Source organism: Triticum aestivum, chromosome 5B (assembly GCF_018294505.1).
Source record: "Triticum aestivum cultivar Chinese Spring chromosome 5B, IWGSC CS RefSeq v2.1, whole genome shotgun sequence".
Taxonomy (NCBI): domain Eukaryota; kingdom Viridiplantae; phylum Streptophyta; class Magnoliopsida; order Poales; family Poaceae; genus Triticum; species Triticum aestivum.
This window is the reverse complement of record NC_057807.1, coordinates 201,489,261-201,508,991: the sequence shown is the minus strand read 5'-3', so window position 1 is coordinate 201,508,991 and position 19,731 is coordinate 201,489,261.

Below are 19,731 nucleotides of genomic sequence, written 5' to 3'. Positions count from 1 at the left end.
ACTTTCCCTTGAGAAAGGACCCGATTCTAGAAACAATCTCTTTTGCTTCCGGACCTGACACAAGAGGTATACCCAACTGTTTTGGGGTGTCCTATGAAGATGCATTTATCCGCTTTGGGTTCGAGCTTATCAGCCTGAAACTTTTTGATGCGGAGCATCCTTCCATCATCCCCATGGACTCTACATCAACACATCCAACCCCACAAGGACCTATGACTCGAGCACGTGCAAGAGCTCTTGAAACCGAGGTGACATCACTCCTCTCACAATTCCCTTTCGACTCACATGAGACATGGTTACTACCTCAAACGGAAACGCTATGCATGCTCAGGTACCAAGGAGTTAACCGTGAAGAAGCTAGGAAGCAAGGAGAACTGGAAGCGGAAGACATACATGAAGACGGAGAGGAAAAAGCACCAAGGACCAGGATGGCCGGACGATCCAGACGGCGGCCCGGACGATCCAGACGGCGGCCCGGACGATCCGGACCCCGGCCCGGACGATCCGGCTAAATCATCCGAAGACACCCGAAGCTCAAACCTGAAGCCGGATCATCCGGACCCCGTCCCGGATCATTCGGACCCTGCCCGGACTTCCGGACCACCAGCCGGACATCCGGCCCTGCGCCGCCACCAGCCGGGCCTCCACCCGGACCATCCGGACCAACCCGGATCATCCGGCCAGCGCCTGTGTGCGCGTGTTGGGCTGAGCCCATGTACCCCTTCGCCCCCTAGTCTATTTATAGGACCCCGTCTCCTCGCTTTGAGACTTAGCATTGGATTAGCTCATATTTGTGTGAGAGCCTTTGCTCATCCACTTGGATACTTCTCCTCGGAGATCATGACCTCTTCGGAGAAGATCCCCCAAGCGGATTCAAGACCCCTTCTAGGGAAGAACATCAAGGCCTCCTCTCGGAGAAGAACGGTTCCTTTGTATCCTTACCTTTGTTGACTTTGGATCTGGTGGATCTCTTATGTGTGTGGTGATCTAGCACTTGTGTGGTCGATTCCTTGTTGGTTGAGTGATTCTCTCTCGTTTTCCCCCGTGATTCCCCTTGTGCTTCCGCGTGTTCTTCGTGATTCCCCGTAGGATCCACTCCAAACGTGAAAGATCGATGCTATAGGGTTCCACCCTACATCATATGGTATCATGAGCCACGTTGATCATGTTTTTGGAGCCCCTACCCCGTGATTTCTAGCTTGATTTTGTTGTTTTCGTCCTAAATCCAAAAATCCCCACCAAAAATAGCCCCAAATTTTTTTTGTGATTTGTTGGTTTTGATGATGTTTTGTTGATTTTGATCCGTGGATTCGGTGTGTAACTCGTGGATCTTGCTTTTCCCCACCTTCTCCCCCTCGAAATCCATCCAAAATCCGCGGAATTGTCAAATTTCTCGCCGTTTTCGAGTTCTTCCCGAGCAGTTTCCGACCGCGATTGACCTGCCCGGATCATCCGGACCCTGACCCGGATCATCCGGACACGCCCGGATCATCCGGCTCCTGCCCCGGATCATCCGGCTTCCTCTGCCGAAACTGCATTTCTGCAGTTCTCCACTACCACCACCTACGCCTACATACTTCCCCACCCCAACCTCCACCACTTCCACCTGCCAAAATCCCACGACATAACCTCCGTACTACCATTCGACTTTGGGTTCGAGAATTTGAGTGAAATTTCCGTGTCCTTTTGTGTTTCGGCTATTTAGGCGCGGTGCGACATCAACAACAAACGCTCATTTTTGTCGACTACTCATCTTCACTACGGACGGTAACTTCGACGACATCTTTGTCATACCTTGCAATTGCATTGATAACCATCATACACCATCTTTTGCGTTGCTTACCCATCGAGACTAGCCATTGAGTATTGCCGGCAACGTGACTTGTGCACATTAGTAGGCATACTCCATATCATACATACCATCGTGGTGCATATCTCGGAATCAACTTGTGTGTCACAAAGTTGTCATCGCATACACAATTGCTATCTTGGTCCGTGAAGTTTGCATAAGAAAAGAGCTCAAAAGAGAAAGAGCCACTCAAGCTTTTAAGCAAAGAGGAAAGATAAGCAAAGAGCTTATAGGCAAGAACCATAGCATCATACTACATTAAGATTGTCATATAAGATCATCTTGGATCATAGCACCGAAATACCATACATATAGCATACTTGGGATAGAGATCGTTACATTTTTGCCTAGTAGGTTGTGCACAAGCTCCGTATCCGCCTATTGTGCAATCGTGCTAGCGTCTCTCTAGTATTGTGCAACAAGAGCATTTTCGTGGATTCCACATTTTGGCTCACTTTTGGTTTGCACAATCCCATTTATCTATTTGCGTGTGTGTTTCCGTGTACCACTACTTGCTTGGTCTACTTGTTGCATTTGCGAATTTGCGAATCCTTTTCAACATTTTTGACTCAAGCTAACGATTGCAATCAATTTTGTGCCACCATCTAACCAAGCTCCACCAAAAGCTTTTACTTGTGTAGGTGTGAGAACCGACAAGGATTGGTACCAATAGTGCTATTTCATTGTCCACATTTGAGTGAACTTGATTCATCTTCAACTTCGGTCAAAGGTACATTGGTATTAGTTCTTCTCCTTCTAACACTCACAATTTGCTTGAAATGATGGATAGGCCAAGTACTTCTACAAACCCACTCTTCATCGAGCAAGACGACGACATGTCATCATACGCCATCAAGAGCAACAAGCAATGAACGACCGCATCGACAACCTCGCCACCGACTTACGACTTTCCGATCAACGTACAAGAGACTTCTTCGACAACAAGCTCGACGCGCACAAACAAGAGAATAATGCAAGAATGGACGAGATCCGCGCTCTGTTGGTGAACCGGCCTCCTTCTACATCGTCATACTCAAGACGGAGCCACTCAAGTCGCCACTCCCACGACTCCTTCTCCGGCACAAGTACACCATCATCGAACACTCTTCGACGAGCCGCGCGTTAAGATCGTCATGCATCTCGTAACCCGCTACACGACAAGCATTCACAAGAGCAAGTCGATGAACAAGTTCCTCGTCCTCAATCAAACCAAGTAGCGTTTGCTCAAGCTCAAGAACGACAACGTCTTCGTCGCCAACAAGAACAAGAACGAGCGCGCCTACATCAAGAGAAACAAGACGCCGAGGCTCAACGTCTTCAAAAACAACAACGAGAAGCACAAGCTCTTGAGGCGGAACGTGCCCTTCAAGCATCAAGTCGAGCTATCGCCAACCGCAATCGCGAAAGACGCAATCAAGAGGAAGCCCTTCGAGAAGAAATCCAAGAGAGGAACTACCATCCGCGTGCGCAACGTCAAGCCCCACAAGCTCCTTTACAAGCACGTCAAGCTCCTCCCCAACCTCAAGGTCAACAAGAGCAAGTTGATAATGGACTTCCTCCACGCCAAGAGCAACATGAGGATGATTACCCTCCACGTCAAGGGCGTCATCCTCACCATCGCCCACAACACAATGAAGAGCAACGCTATGGCAAGCTCAAATTCACAATGCCCAAGTTCAATGGAAGCAATGACCCCGAAGAGTACCTCTCATGGGCATTGAAGGTCGACAAAATCTTTCGTTTGCACAACTTTGAGGAAGAGAAGAAGATCGCTATGGCTTCACTTGAGTTCCAAGACTATGTGCTCATATGGTGGGAACAAGTCCTTGAGCACCGACAAACAAGAGGTGAACCTCCAATCACCACTTGGGCTCAAATGAAGGATGTCATGCGAGCATGTTTTGTGCCAACCTACTACAACCGCGATCTCTTCAAGAAGCTACAACTCCTCAAGAAAGGAACAAAGAGTGTTGAAGAATACTACAAGGAAATGGAGATTGCCATGATTCGAGCCAATGTCACGAAGGATGATGAGCAAACAATGGCACGATTCTTGAATGGACTCAATCATCCCATCAAGAAGATCGCCGACTTGCAACCCTACTCCAACCTCATTGAGCTTGTGCATCAAGCTACAAAGGCGGAACGTCAAGTGCAAGATGACTTCAAGTACGCCAAGTACTCCTCCAAGACACACGACTTCTCCAACAACCAAGCTTCAACAACTACTCCAACTTCGACATCAACCAAGCCTTCTCCAAGCAACGACGACAAGTCAAGTTATAAGAGAACTTCCACAAGTTCAAGTCGTCTTCCTCCTACTACAAGCAACTTCAAGCCGCGTGCTTCATCATCTACTCCAACCGATGAGACCATCAAGACAAGCTCCTTCAAGTGTTTCACTTGCGGCGGCCGAGGCCACAAGTCATATGAATGCACCAACAAGCGCACCATGATCCTCAAAAACGATGGCACCTACGACTCAATGAGTGAAGATGAAATGGAAGCTATTGAGCAAGTGGCCATGCACCGGCGCGTGAACGAGGATGAAGATGATCAAGTCTTTTGTGATGAAGATACGAGCCCCGCTCTTGTTGTCTCCAAGGTCTTGACACTTCAACATCAACAAGAAGAAGGCCAACGATGCCACATCTTCCACACAAAGGCCGGCATCAATGGACGATCCGTCAAGGTCATCATCGATGGAGGTAGTTGCCACAACTTGGCAAGTGACGAACTATGCTCCAAGCTTCAATTGGTCAAGAAGAAGCACCCGCACCCCTACAAGGTTCAATGGCTAAGTGACTCCGGCACTATACGAGTTGAGCATACGGTCCAAGTATCCTTCAAAATTGGTGCATATGAGGACACTTTGGAGTGTGATGTGGTCCCAATGACCGTTTGCCACCTCCTCCTTGGTCGGCCATGGCAATTCGACCGTGGTGTCTTCCACAATGGGCGTACAAACCACTATAGCTTCAAGATGAAAGGAAAAGAATATGTCCTACGACCCATGTCTCCTAGTCAAGTGATAGCCGACAAGCAAGCCACAAACCAAAGAGAGAAGAGTGAGAAAGTGAGCTACCAAAAAGTGAGTGAGAGCCACAAGCCAAACTTGAGCGCCTCTTCGCCTAGAGAGAAAAACCTCATACTATTTGCCACCAAAAGTGAGATGAGAGAAGTGTGTGAGAACCCATCGAGTGTGATACACTTTGTCCTTGTGTGCAAGGATGGAGAAACAAAAACTAACACCATTCACTAGCTACCTTTGGTGTTTCAATCTCTTTTGCAGGAATTTCAAGATGTTTTCCCCGATGAGCTAGCTCCGGGTCTACCTCCTCTACGAGGCATTGAGCATCGAATCGACCTCATCCCCGGAGCGCCACTTCCAAACAAAGCTCCATACCGTGTCAATCCCGAGGAAACCAAGGAGATTCAACGGCAAGTACAACAACTAATCGACAACGGTCATGTACGTGAAAGCTTAAGCCCTTGCGCCGTTCCCGTTATACTTGTGCCTAAGCCCGATGGAAGTTTTCGCTTGTGCTCCGATTGTAGACCTATAAATGCTATCACCGTTCTCTATAGACATCCCATTCCTCGCTTAGATGATATGCTTGATGAACTTAGTGGAGCCAACTTTTTCTCAAAAATTGATCTTAAAAGTGGCTATTATCAAATCCGCATTCATGAGGGTGATGAATGGAAAACTGCTTTTAAAACCAAATTTGGCTTATATGAGTGGTTGGTTATGCCTATGGGTTTGTCGGAAGCACCCGGAACTTTTGTGCGTCTCATGCATCATGTACTTCGATCTTATATTGGAGTCTTTGTTGTGGTTTACTTCGACGATATTCTTGTGTTTAGCAAAACCATGAAAGAGCATATTGATCATGTTAAGCTTGTTTTGCAAACACTTCGAAAGGAAAGTCTTTATGCCAACTTGAAAAAATGCACTTTTGGCGTTGACAAAGTGGTTTTCTTGGGTTTCGTTGTCTCTTCCAAGGGTGTCCATGTTGATGAAACTAAAATTGAAGCAATTAAAACTTGGCGCCAACCCACCAATTTGCAACAAGTGTGAAGTTTCCTTGGTCTTGCAGGTTTTTATCGCTGCTTTGTGAAAAACTTTAGCACTATTGCAGCCCCTTTGCATGCTTTGAGTAAGAAAAATGCTCCTTTTGTTTGGGGAACTTTGCAATCAACCGCTTTTGATGAGCTCAAGTCTTTGCTTACTCATGCTCCGATTCTTGCTTTGCCCAATTTTGACAAAACTTTTGAGGTTCATTGTGATGCAAGTGGTACCGGAATTGGCGGAGTTTTGATGCAAGAAAAACGAGCCATTGCTTATTTTAGTGAAAAACTCTCCGGTGCTCAACTTAACTATCCCACATATGAAAAAGAATTGTATGCTTTAGTGCGTGTACTACATGTTTGGGAACATTATCTTAGACCTCATGAGTTTGTCATCCATACCGGTCATGAAACGCTTAAGTACTTCAAAGGTCAAACTAAATTGAACAAGTGTCATGCCAAATGGAGTGAATTTATTGAATCTTTCCCATATGTGATCAAGTACATTAAGGGTAAGGAAAATGTAGTTGCCGATGCACTTTCTCGCATATGCACGCTTGTCACCCAACTTGAGTTGAATGTTATTGGCTTTGAGCACATAAAAGATTTGTATGCTAATGATCCATCTTTTGCACATCATTATGCTAAATGTTTGATGCATACATCTTGGGAACAATATTACCTCAAGGATGGTTATCTTATGAGAGCTAACAAACTATGCATTCCCGAGTCTTCTCTTCGTTTGCTCCTTTTGCAAGAGGCTCATGGAGGCGGACTCATGGGACATTTTGGACGCGACAAGACCTTCGCCACGCTCTCCAAGAACTACTTTTGGCCCAAGATGTTTCGAGACATCTCGCGCTTCACCACCCGATGCTCTACATGCCGCAAAGCTAAGTCTAAAGCTCAATCTCATGGTCTTTACATGCCTCTTCCTATTCCTTATCAACCTTGGGAAGACATTAGCATGGATTTTGTACTTGGTTTGCCTAGAACTCAAAATGGAAAGGATTCCGTGTTTGTTGTTGTGGACCGATTTTCTAAGATGGCACATTTCATTCCTTGCAACAAGGTCGACGATGCTTCACATATTGCAAATCTCTTTTGTAGGGAAATCTTGCGCCTTCATGGAGTACCAAAGCTCGGAATCAAGCTCTTGTTCTCATCCGCATACCATCCTCAAACCGACGGCCAAACGGAGGTGACGAACCGGACTCTCTCCACTCTACTTCGCGTGTTGATCAAGAAGAACATCAAGGAGTGGGAATCATGTCTACCAATCGCCGAGTTCGCCTACAACCGTGCAAGACATTCCACGACAGGCAAGTCCCCCTTCGAGGTCGTCTACGGCTTCAACCCATTGTCCCCATCGGACATTCTACCTCTACCTCTACAAGAGCGCACCAACATGGATGCGAGTGCACGAGCAAGCTACATCAAGAAGATACATGAAGATACAAGAAACACCATCGAGCCCCAAGTACAACGACTAGCGACCAAGCTCAACATCAACAAGCAACCCATGATCTTCAACATAGGCGATCTCGTGCGGCTACACCTTCGCAAGGAACGCTTCCCCAACGAACGCAAGTCCAAACTTCTACCTCGAGCCGATGGACCCTTCAAGGTGCTAGCACGCTACAACAACAACGCCTACAAGCTCGACCTACCAAGTGACAAGTACAACGTGAGCGACACCATCAACGTCAAAGACCTCTCGCCTTTCCATGGTGATGAAGATCTTGATCCGAGGTCGGATCCTTTTGAAGGGAGGGGATATGATGCGGAGCATCCTTCCATCATCCCCATGGACTCTACATCAACACATCCAACCACACAAGGACCTATGACTCGAGCACGTGCAAGAGCTCTTGAAACCGAGGTGACATCACTCCTCTCACAATTCCCTTTCGACTCACATGAGACATGGTTACTACCTCAAACGGAAACGCTATGCATGCTCAGGTACCAAGGAGTTAACCGTGAAGAAGCTAGGAAGCAAGGAGAACCGGAAGCGGAAGACATACATGAAGACGGAGAGGAAAAAGCACCAAGGACCAGGATGGCCGGACGATCCGGACGGCGGCCCGGACGATCCGGACAGAGCCCGGACGATCCGGACCCCGGCCCGGATGATCCGGCTAAATCATCCGAAGACACCCGAAGCTCAAACCTGAAGCCGGATCATCCGGACCCCATCCCAGATCATCCGGACCCTGCCCGGACTTCCGGACCACCAGCCGGACATCCGGCCCTGCGCCGCCACCAGCCGAGCCTCCAGCTCATCCGGGCCTCCGCCCGGACCATCCGGACCAACCCGGATCATCCGGCTCCTCGCCCAGATCATCCGGCCAACGCCTGTGTGCGCGTGTTGGGCTGAGCCCATGTACCCCTTCGCCCCCTAGTCTATTTATAGGACCCCATCTCCTCACTTTGAGACTTAGCATTGGATTAGCTCTTATTTGTGTGAGAGCCTTTGCTCATCCACTTGGATACTTCTCCTCGGAGATCACGACCTCTTCGAAGAAGATCCCCCAAGCGGATTCAAGACCCCTTCTAGGGAAGAACATCAAGGCCTCCTCTCGGAGAAGAACGGTTCCTTTGTATCCTTACCTTTGTTGACTTTGGATCTTGTGGATCTCTTATGTGTGTGGTGATCTAGCACTTGTGTGATCGATTCCTTGTTGGTTGAGTGATTCTCTCTCGTTTTCCCCCGTGATTCCCCTTGTGCTTCCGCGTGTTCTTCGTGATTCCTCGTAGGATCCACTCCAAACGTGAAAGATCGACGCTATAGGGTTCCACCCTACATCACTTTTTCACATAATCATCGCAGCCCCAAACTTTTAAGAAATGACAGCTTAGGTTCTCTAAACCATAGTTCATACGCTGTCATCTCAACGGAATTACGTGGTGCCCTATTTGAAGTGAATGCGGTTGTGTCTAATGCCTAACCCATAAACGATAGTGTTAATTCGATAAGAGACATCATGGTATGCACCATATCCAATAGGGTGCAGTTACGTTGTTCGGACACACCATCACACTATGGTGTTCCAGGCGGTATTAGTTGTGAAACAATTTCCACAATGCCTTAATTGTGTGCCAAACTCGTAACTCAGATATTTATCTCTATGATCATATCATAGACATTTTATCCTCTTGTCATGACGATCTTCAACTTCACTCTGAAATTACTTGAACCTTTCAATAATTCAGATTTGTGTTTCATTAAGTAAATATACTAAGAATCTACTCAAATCATCTATGAAGTAAGAGCATAACGATATTCACTGCGTGCCTCAGCACTCATTGGATTGCACACATCAAATGTATTACTTCCAACAAGTTGCTCTCTTGTTTCATCTCACTGAAAACGAGGCCTTTCAGTCATCTTGGCCATGTGGTATGATTTGCATGTCTCAAGTGATTCAAAAACAAGTGAGTCCAAACGATCCATCTGCATGGAGTTTCTTCATGCGTATATACCAATAGACGTGGTTCGCATGTCTCAATCTTTTCAAAAACGAGTGAGTCCAAAGATCCATCAATATGGAGCTTCTTCATGTGTTTTATACCAATATGACTTAAGTGGCAGTGCCACAAGTATGTGGTACTATCATTACTATCTTATATCTTTTGGCATGAACATGTGTATCACTACGATCGAGATTCAATAAACCATTCATTTTAGGTGCAAGACCGTTGAAGGTATTATTCAAATAAACAAAGTAACCATTATTCTCCTTAAATGAATAACTGTATTGCGATAAACATAATCCAATCATGTTTATGCTCAACGCAAACACCAAATAACAATTATTTAGGTTTAACACCAATCTCGATGGTAGAGGGAGCAGGCGATGCTTGATCACATCAACCTTAGAAACACTTCCAACACACATCGTCATCTCACCTTTAGCTAGTCTCCGTTTAATCCGTAGCTCTTTTATTTAGAGTTACTAACACTTAGCAACTGAACCGGTATCTTAATACCCTGGTGCTACTAGGAGTACTAGTAAAGTACACATTTAATACAATGTATATCCAATATACTGCCAGCCTTCTCATCTACCAAGTATCTAGGGTAGTTCTACTTCAGGACCGTTCCCTCATTACAGAAGCACTTAGTCTCGGGTTTGGGTTCAACCATGGGTTTCTTCAGTAGAGCAGCAACTGATTTGTCGTCTATCCCTTCTTGCCCTTGCCCTTCTTGAAACTAGTGGTTTTACTAACCATCAACAATTGATGCTCCTACTCGATTTCTACTTTCGCGGTGTCAAACATCGTGAATTGCTCAAGGATCATCATGTCTATCCCTGATATGTTATAGTTCATCACGAAGCTCTAATAGCTTGGTGGCAGTGACTATGGAGAACCATCACTATCTCATCTGGAAGATTAACTCCCACTCGATTCAAGTGATTGTAGTACTCAGACAATCTGAGCACATGCTTAATGATTGAGCTTTTCTCCCTTAGTTTGCAGGTTAAGAAACTTGTCGGAGGTCTCATACCTCTTGACGTGGGCACGAGCCTGAAATCCTAATTTCAGCTCTTGGAACATCTCATATGTTCTGCGACGTTTCAAAAAATGTCTTCGCTGCCTCAATTCTAAACCGTTTAACATTACGCACTGAACTATCATGTAGTCATCAAAACGTGTATGTCAGATGTTCGCAACATCCACAAACGACACTTGAGGTTCAGCACACCGAGCGGTGCATTAAGGATATAAGCCTTCTGTGCAGCAATGAGGACAATCCTCAGTATACGGACCCAGTCCGCATAATTGCTACTATCAACTTTTAACTAAAATTTTCTCTAGGAACATATCTTAAACAGTAGAACTAAAGCGCAAGCTATGACATAATTTGCAAAGTCCTTTTGACTATGTTCATGATAATTAAGTTCATCTAATGAACTCCCACTCAGATAGACATCCCTCTAGTCATCTAAGTGATACATGATCCGAGTTAACTAGGCCGTGTCCGATCATCACGTGAGACGGACTAGTCATCATCGGTGAACATCTCCATGTTGATCGTATCTACTATACGACTCATGTTCGACCTTTCGGTCTCTTGTGTTCCGAGGCCATGTCTATACATGCTAGGCTCGTCAAGTCAACCTAAGTGTTTTGCATGTGTAAATCTGGCTTACACCCGTTGAACGTGAACGTTAGAATCTATCACACCCGATCATCACGTGGTGCTTCGAAACAACAAACTTTCGCAATGGTCCACAGTTAGGGGGAACACTTTATTGAAATTTTAATGAGGGATCATCTTATTTATGCTACCATCGTTCTAAGCAAATAAGATGTAAACATGACAAACATCACATGCAAATCATAAAGTGACATGATATGGCCAATATCATCTTGCGCCTTTGATCTCCATCTTGAGGCACGACATGATCACCTTCGTCACCGGCATGACACCATGATCTCCATCATCGTGTCTTCATGAAGTTGTCTCGCCAACTATTACTTCTACTACTATGGCTAATGGTTTAGCAATAAAGTAAAGTAATTACATGATGTTTTCAATGACACGCAGGTCATACAATAAATTAAGACAACTCCTATGGCTCCTGCCGGTTGTCATACTCATCGACATGCAAGTCGTGATTCCTATTACAAGAACATGATCAATCTCATACATCACATATATCATTCATCACATTCTTTTGGCCATATCACATCACATAGCATACCCTGCAAAAACAAGTTAGACGTCCTCTAATTGTTGTTGCATGTTTTACGTGGCTGCTATGGGTTTCTAGCAAGAACGTTTCTTACCTACGCAAAAGCCACAACGGTGATATGCCAATTGCTATTTACCCTTCATAAGGACCCTTTTCATCGAATCCGATCCGACTAAAGTGGGAGAGACTGGCACCCGCTAGCCACCTTTATGCAACAAGTGCATGTCTGTCGGTGGAACCTATCTCACGTAAGCGTACATGTAAGGTCGGTCTGGGCCGCTTCATCCCACGATGCCGCCGAATCAAGATAGGACTAGTAACGGTAAGCAAATTTTACAAACCAATGCCCACAACTACTTGTGTTCTACTCGTGCATAGAATCTATGCAATAGACCTAGCTCGTGATGCCATTGTTGGGGAACATAGCAGAAATTCAAAATTTCTATGCATCACCAAGATCAATCTATGGAGAGACTAGCAACGAGAGAGAGTAGGGTGCATCTTCATACTCTTGAAGATCGTGACGCGAAAGCGTTACAAGAACGCGGATGAGGGAGTCGTACTCGCGGCGATTCAAATCGCGGAAGATCCAATCTAACACCGAACGGACGGCGCCTCCGCGTTCAACACACGTACAGCCCGGGGACGTCTCCTCCTCCTTGATCCAGCAAGGGGAGAGGAGAAGTTTAGGGAGAGCTCCGGCAGCACGACGGCGTGGTGGTGGAGCTTGCAGTTCTCCGGTAGGGCTTCGCCAAGCACTACGGAGGAGGAGGAGGTGTTGGGGAGGGAGAGGGCTGCGCCAGGGGAAGGGTGAAGCTCCCATGCGCCTCCCCACTATATATAGGGGTGGAGGGGGCTGGTTTCTTGCCCTCCAAGTCCGTTGGGGCGTTGTCAAAGGTGGGAGGAAAGAAATCCCATCATTTCCTTCCCCACCGATTGTCATCCCCCCCTTTTAGGGATCTTGATCTTATCCCTTCGGGATATGATCTTATTCCTTCTAAGGGGGGATCTTGGTGCGCCTTGACCAAGGGTGTGGGGCCTTGCCCCCACTACCCACGTTCATGTGGGTCCCCCCATGCAGGTGGGCCCCACTCCGGAACCTTCTAGAACCTTCCCGGTACAATACCGAAAAATCCCGAACATTTTCCGGTGGCCAAAATAGGAATTCCCATATATAAATGTGTACCTCCAGACCATTCCGGAACTCCTTGTGACGTCCGGGATCTCATCCGGGACTCCGAACAACATTCGGTAACTGCACACTAATTCCCATAACAACTCTAGTGTCACCGAACCTTAAGTGTGTAGACCCTACGGGTTCGGGAATCATGCAGACATGACCGAGATAGCTCTCTGGCCAATAACCAACAGCGGGATCTGGATACCCATGTTGGCTCCCACATGTTCCACGATGATCTCATCAGATTAACCACGATGTCGAGGATTCAAGCAATCCCGTATACAATTCCCTTTGTCAATCGGTACGTTACTTGCCCGAGATTCGATCGTCGGTATCCCAATACCTCATTCAATCTCGTTGCCGGCAAGTCACTTTACTCATTCCGTAATGCATGATCCCTTGACTAACTACTTAGTCACATTAAGCTCATTATGATGATGCATTACCGAGTGGGCCCAGAGATACCTCTCCGTCACACGGAGTGACAAATCCCAGTCTCGATTTGTGCCAACCCAACAGACACTTTCGAAGATACCCGTAGTGCACCTTTATAGCCACCCAGTTACGTTGTGATGTTTGGCACACGCAAAGCATTCCTACGGTATTCGGGAGTTGCACAATCTCATGGTCTAAGGAAATGATACTTGATATTTGAAAAGCTTTTAGCAAACGAACTACACGATCTTGTGCTATGCTTTGGATTGGGTCTTGTCCATCACATCATTCTCCTAATGATGTGATCCCGTTACCAATGACATCCAATGTCCATGGTCAGGAAACCATAATCATCTATTGATCAACGAGCTAGTCAACTAGAGGCTCACTAGGGACATGTTGTGGTCTATGTATTCACACATGTATTATGGTTTCCAGTTAATACAATTATAGCATGAACAATAGACAATTATCATGAACAAGGAAATATAATAATAACCATTTTATTATTGCCTCTAGGGCATATTTCCAACACAAATAGGAATTATGTTCCCATAGATTTTATTGTTCTTGATATTGATTGCAATCCGTCTTGTTTACTTGGTAGACCGTTTTTATGTACTATTGGTGTCATGATTGATATGAAAGAAGGCAATATTAAATTTCAATTTCCACTAAGGAAGGGTATGGAACCCTTCCCTAGAACAAGAATTAGGCCACCATATGAACCAATCATGAGGGCATCCTATGGATCTAGAAATAAAGATGACAATACTTAGATCCTTGTGTTATGCCTAGCTAGGGGCGTAAAACGATAGCGCTTGTTGGGAGGCAACCCAAGAATAATTTTTTCCGGCTTTTTCTTCCTGTTCTTGAGTGTTTGCACAATTATGCTACTGTTATTATTGTGTTTTTTGTGCTTTAGTTAGTGTTTGTGCCAAGCAAAGCCTTTGGGATCATGTTGGGTGATAGTTGATTTGATCTTGCTGAAACACAGAAATTTTTGTGCTCACAAAAATAATTCTCATTTTTCACAGAAGCGTGATAAAATATTGATTATTTTTGCACAAGATTAATATAAAAATTTCTCATGTTGTCCTAATTTTTCAGAATTTTTGGAGTTACAGAAGTATTCGAAATATTTAGATTGCTACAGACTATTCAGTTTTTGACAAATTCTATTTTCTTTACGCTGTGTGCTTATTTTGATTGATCTATGGACTCTTCCTAGGGGTTTGAGCCATAGCAAAGTTGGAATACATTAGATATAATGAAAAAATAAAATATGAATGGGTTTGCAACAATACTTATAGTAGTGATTTGTTTTCTTATACTAACGGATCTCACGAAGGTTTTGTTGAGTTTTGTGTGATTGAAGTTTTCAAGTTTTGGGTGAGATCATGATGGATGAAGGAATAAGGAGTAAGAAGAGCCTAAGCTTGGGGATTCCCATGGCATCCCAAGCTATTGTCTGAAGAGAAGCAAGCAACTAAGCTTGGGGATGCCCGAGTGGCAACCCCTCTTTCTTCTAAATACCATCGGTATTTTACTGGGAGCTATATTTTTATTCATCAAATATCATGAGTTTTTCTTGGAGCATCTTGTATGATATGAGTCTTTGCTTTTTTTGTGTCAGGAATCCTTGCTGGACACACCTATTTGAGAGAGCCAAAATTATGCTATGACTTGTTAGAATTTCTCTCTTTGCTTCACTTACATCTTTATGAGCTATGGAATTGCTCTAGTGCATCACTTATATCTTTTTGAGCACGGTGTGCTTTAGTATTTTTCAAGAAATGCTCTCATGCTTCACTTAGATTTATTTGACAGTTAGTATTTTTTTAAGAAATTCTCTCTTGCTTCACTTAAATTATTTTGCCAGAAGAAAATTTTTATGCTCATGTTCTTCACTTAGATATGTTTAAGCTATCAAAAGCAACTTATGAAACTAGTCTCAAAGTGATAGATATTCAAGAGGGATATAATAAAAACTTTCATGAAGATCATTGGACAAAACAGACTTGATTCCTTGTAATACTTTTGCAATATGATGATATAATATGTGAGTCATGTTGATGAGTAATTATGCTTCAGTAAGAATATTGGTGTTAAGGTTTGTCATTCCCTATGCAAGCACGAAAGTCAATAGTTATGCTATGAAATTACATCCTACTTGTGGTGCATTATTCAGTGTTAATTATGCTTAATGCTCACTTATGAGATTTTTTGTTTCTTGGTTGGATGCTTCTCAATCTTTTTTTAGCCTTCATTTGCAGTATGATCACTACTTGTGCATCCAAAATCCTTTAAACCAGTTTTTCCATATGAGTCCACTATACCTACCTATATGCGGTATTCTTTTGTCGTTCTAAGCAAATTTGTATGTGCCATCTCTAGTTTTCAAAATAAACTTCTCTTTTGTGTGCTCGTACCGCTCATGAAACGGTAGGGGTGGCTGATATATTGCCATGCTAGATGTGCTATTCTCAAGATGAGTGTTTATTCACTTGTCATTGCACGAGAGTACGACAAAGGTATTAGGGATGCCCAGTCCCGAAACGAAAAATGAATTTACTTTGTGTTGTCAAATAATAAATTCCTTCGAAAGTGTTGGTATGGAAGGCAGCCGTGAATACACCTAGCCATGGAAAGTGAAAGTATGGTTGAAAAAGGAATAAACTTTATTTTCTGTTTGGGAACCGCCTATGATATATCTAGCATGGAAAGTATTGGGAACTACTCGATCATTTTCATTGACAGGAAAAGCATGCCACCCAGAATGTTTTTATCTCTATCTTTTTGCTTTGAGTTCTGACACCTCTACAAATCCTTACTTCCCTCCGCGAAGAGCCTTTTTTTACTTTATGCAATCTTTATTTCTACTTGAGTCTCCATCTTCTCTTATAAAGCACCAACTAAGGGGCACTATGATCGTACTTGATCATTAGGTGTAGCTAATATGCGAGCGTGTTTCATGAATGGATCAATGATTGAGCATAATGGGCTAGGATAACTTGTTTTAGTATTGATATTTTGAAAGACATGGTTGCTTGTTGATATGCTTGAGTATTGAAATCTTCATGTCAAAACTAGACTATTGCTTTGAATCGTATAAAAGTCCAAATGTCCATCTACAAAGAAAAGAATTTGTGACGAACATGTTAGGCAGCATTCCACATCAAAAAAAATTGTTTTTATCATTTACCTACTCGAGGACGAGCAGGAATTAAGCTTGGGGATACTGATACGTCTCCAATGTATCTATAATTTTTGATTGTTCCATGTTGTTATATTATCAATCTAGGATGTTTTACAATCATTTTATAGCAACTTTATATCATTTTTTGGGACTAACCTATTGGCATAGTGCCCAGTGCCAGTTGTTGTTTTTTGCTTGTTTTTTACTTTGCAGGAAATCAATACCAAACGGAGTCCAAACATAGTGAAACTTTTTGGTGATTTTTTCTGGACCAGAAGACACCTGTTGGGCCAAGAAAGTACCTGAAGGGAGCTCCAAGGGGAGCACAACCCACCAGGGCACGCCTGCAGGCCCAGGCGTTCCCAGGTGGGTTGTGCCCACCTCGCTGGCCTCCCGCACCGCCGCTTTGCTTTAGAAATACCCCAATATTCTAGAAACCCGAGGGGTGTTGACGAAAATAAGTTCTAGCTGCTGCAAGTTCCAGCACCACCAGATCCAATCTAGATAGCTTCACGGAGGGTTCATCATCCTCATTGGTGCCTCTCTGATGATGTGTGAGTAGTTCATTGTAGACCTACGGGTCCGTAGTTAGTAGCTAGATGGCTTCCTCTCTCTCTCTCTTTATTCTCAATATAATGGTCTCTTGGAGATCTATTTGATGTAACTCTTTTTGCGGTGTGTCTGTTGGGATCCGATGAACTTTGAGTTTATGATCAGATCTATGTTTTTATCCACGAAAGTTATTTGAGTCTTTTGATCTCTTATATGGATGATTACTTATAGCCTCATATTTGTTCTTCAAATCTTTGGTTTAGTTAGTGTCGGTGTACTAGAGTAGGGGTACCCTAGTATCCCGAACTTGTGCACGGGCAGTCGCAGCACCCCGCGGCAAGGCTTGCCGGGTGACCGCCAAGGTCCTCCGTGGTTCCTTTGGAGCCATTCAAGAACAAAGTATTCAAGCCAAGGAGACAAGGCCCCGGCAAGAGGAGCTTGCCGAGAAGGCCAACCAAGGCATCTGAAGGAACTTGCCGCGACGCGCCACGCGTCCCGGCGAGGCCCGGTGAGCGACAAGCTTCCGGACACGACAAGACAACGACCGCGGCAAGGCGCTTGCCGCGGGAAGCTACCACTCTGTACCCGCGCTCCAGCACATCCACCAACGTGTCGCCCTGGGGCCTTTCCAGGCGCGCGTGGCAAGAGGCTGTGCAGCCAGCGGTGCGCGGTGGCAAGCGGCGCTGACAAGATTGCCATCGTGGCAAGTGGTGGCGTCCCTGACGGTCCCTGTTCGCACTATTTGGGTGATGCAGACGGGCATTTAATGCCTTTGTCCCCTGCCGTCAGGGTTAGGTATGATACACTGTACAAGTAGTTGTACCAACCACAATTCCTTTTCCATTTTTACCCTTGTCTATGTTGCCACCTGTCGGTGACCCCTTGAGCATATAAAAGGAGGCCCATGTGCAACGTAGAGGGGGGTTCGAAGGCAGAAAAACACTCAAGCTCAGTCTCGTTAGCAGCTGGGGTGTACTGTAGCACTCAGCGCTCCCGAGCAAGAACTCAATACACTCAGACATGCAGCAGTAGGAGTATTATCTCTCCGGAGAGCTCCGAAGCTAGGTAAACTGCTCGTGTGCTTCGCCTCGATCCGCTCTTCGTGCGATCTCCGCCCCCCGCCGAACCGAAAGGGGCTCGGTCCGCCGGTCCCATAGGTGTTCGTGGATCAGTTTCCCCGACAGCTAGTCCAACTAGGTCGGTTTTTCTTGCCATGGGAAGAGGTGCTTTGTGATGGGTTCGATCTTACGGTGCTTGATTCCGATGACAGAAGTGGAACCGACATGTATGTATCGTTGCTATTAAGGATAACAAGATGGGGTCTATTCCTACATAAATAGATCTTGTCTACATTATGTCATTGTTCTTATTGCATTACTCCGTTTCTCCCTGAACTTAATACACTAGATGCATGCTGGATAGCGGTCGATGTGGGGAGTAATAGTAGTAGATGCAGGCAGGAGTCGGTCTACTAATCTTGGACGTGATGCCTATAAAATGATCATTGCCTGGATATTGTGATGATTATTTGAAGTTCTATCAATTTCCCAACAGTAATTTGTTTACCCACCGTATGCTATTTTTCTCAAGAGAAGCCGCTAGTGAAATCTACGGCCCCGGGTCTCTTCTTTATCATATTTGCCTTTGCGGTCTATTTTTATTTGCTTTTACTTTCAGATCTATTAATCCAAAGATACAAAAATGCCTTGCTGCAATTTATTGTTATTTATTTTATCTCGTGTTCCCGCAAGATCTATTTATCCAATCTACTACAATTTTACCTATCTTTTTACCCGTGAGGGATTGACAACCCATCTCTTATGTTCGGTTGCAAATATTTGTTCTTTGTGTGTAGGAGCTGTTTACGTGGTGTTGCGTGGTTCTCCTACTAGTTCGATAAGCTTGGTCTCATCACTGAGGGAAATATGTATCGTAGTTGTGATGCATCATCCCTTCCTCTTTGGGGAAATACCGACGTAGTTCAAGCCACATCAATCCGCAGTGAGGGCTTGCAGGTAGTACTCATCGTTGCCGTGCGACGGACCACTGCTTTCGACCCCGCCATGGAGAAATCCTGGTGGGCTACGCTGGGGGCCAACATGAGGACTTCCACCGCGGGATCATTGCTTTTGCACTTGAGAGGAGTATCCGAGTGACCAGTCGACGGATCGAACAAGCCATAAAGGGACTCATCAGGCTCGATCGATGTGATCTGAGGAGTGGACGACTGACAATCCACCTCAACCACCGCTGGATCCATGAGCGACCGGATCGCTTGTGACAGCGAGCAGTGGGGAGGGAAGACGCCTCCAAAGCCGACCAATACTGAGTCGATGGCTGCCGCAAGAGGACGCCGTAGGCACTCGCACGGAAGTGCGCCGCCTGCAAATAGGGAGCACCTCAATGTTGAGGGGAGCTTCCTGGATCCAGGACGAATCATCAGCGATGTAGGTGAGCATGCCAAGACAGATCTTGTAGCCCAAAGACAATCCACCGCCAGAAACCATGTCGATGGAGATCAAAGATCGCATCCTCGCCAGAAGTCGCTTAGATGCCTTCCCCATGGTGGGCGCCAACTGCCGTGGGAACGGATCTCACAGTAGAGGTAGGGGGTACGTAGAAGAGGGCATATCCTAGCTACGGCGAGATTGTACAGTCGGATTTACGAGTTCAGACCCCTCTCGGAGGAGGTAACAGCCCTACGTCTCGGTGTTGTGGAGGCTTTTGTGTTGATTGGAGT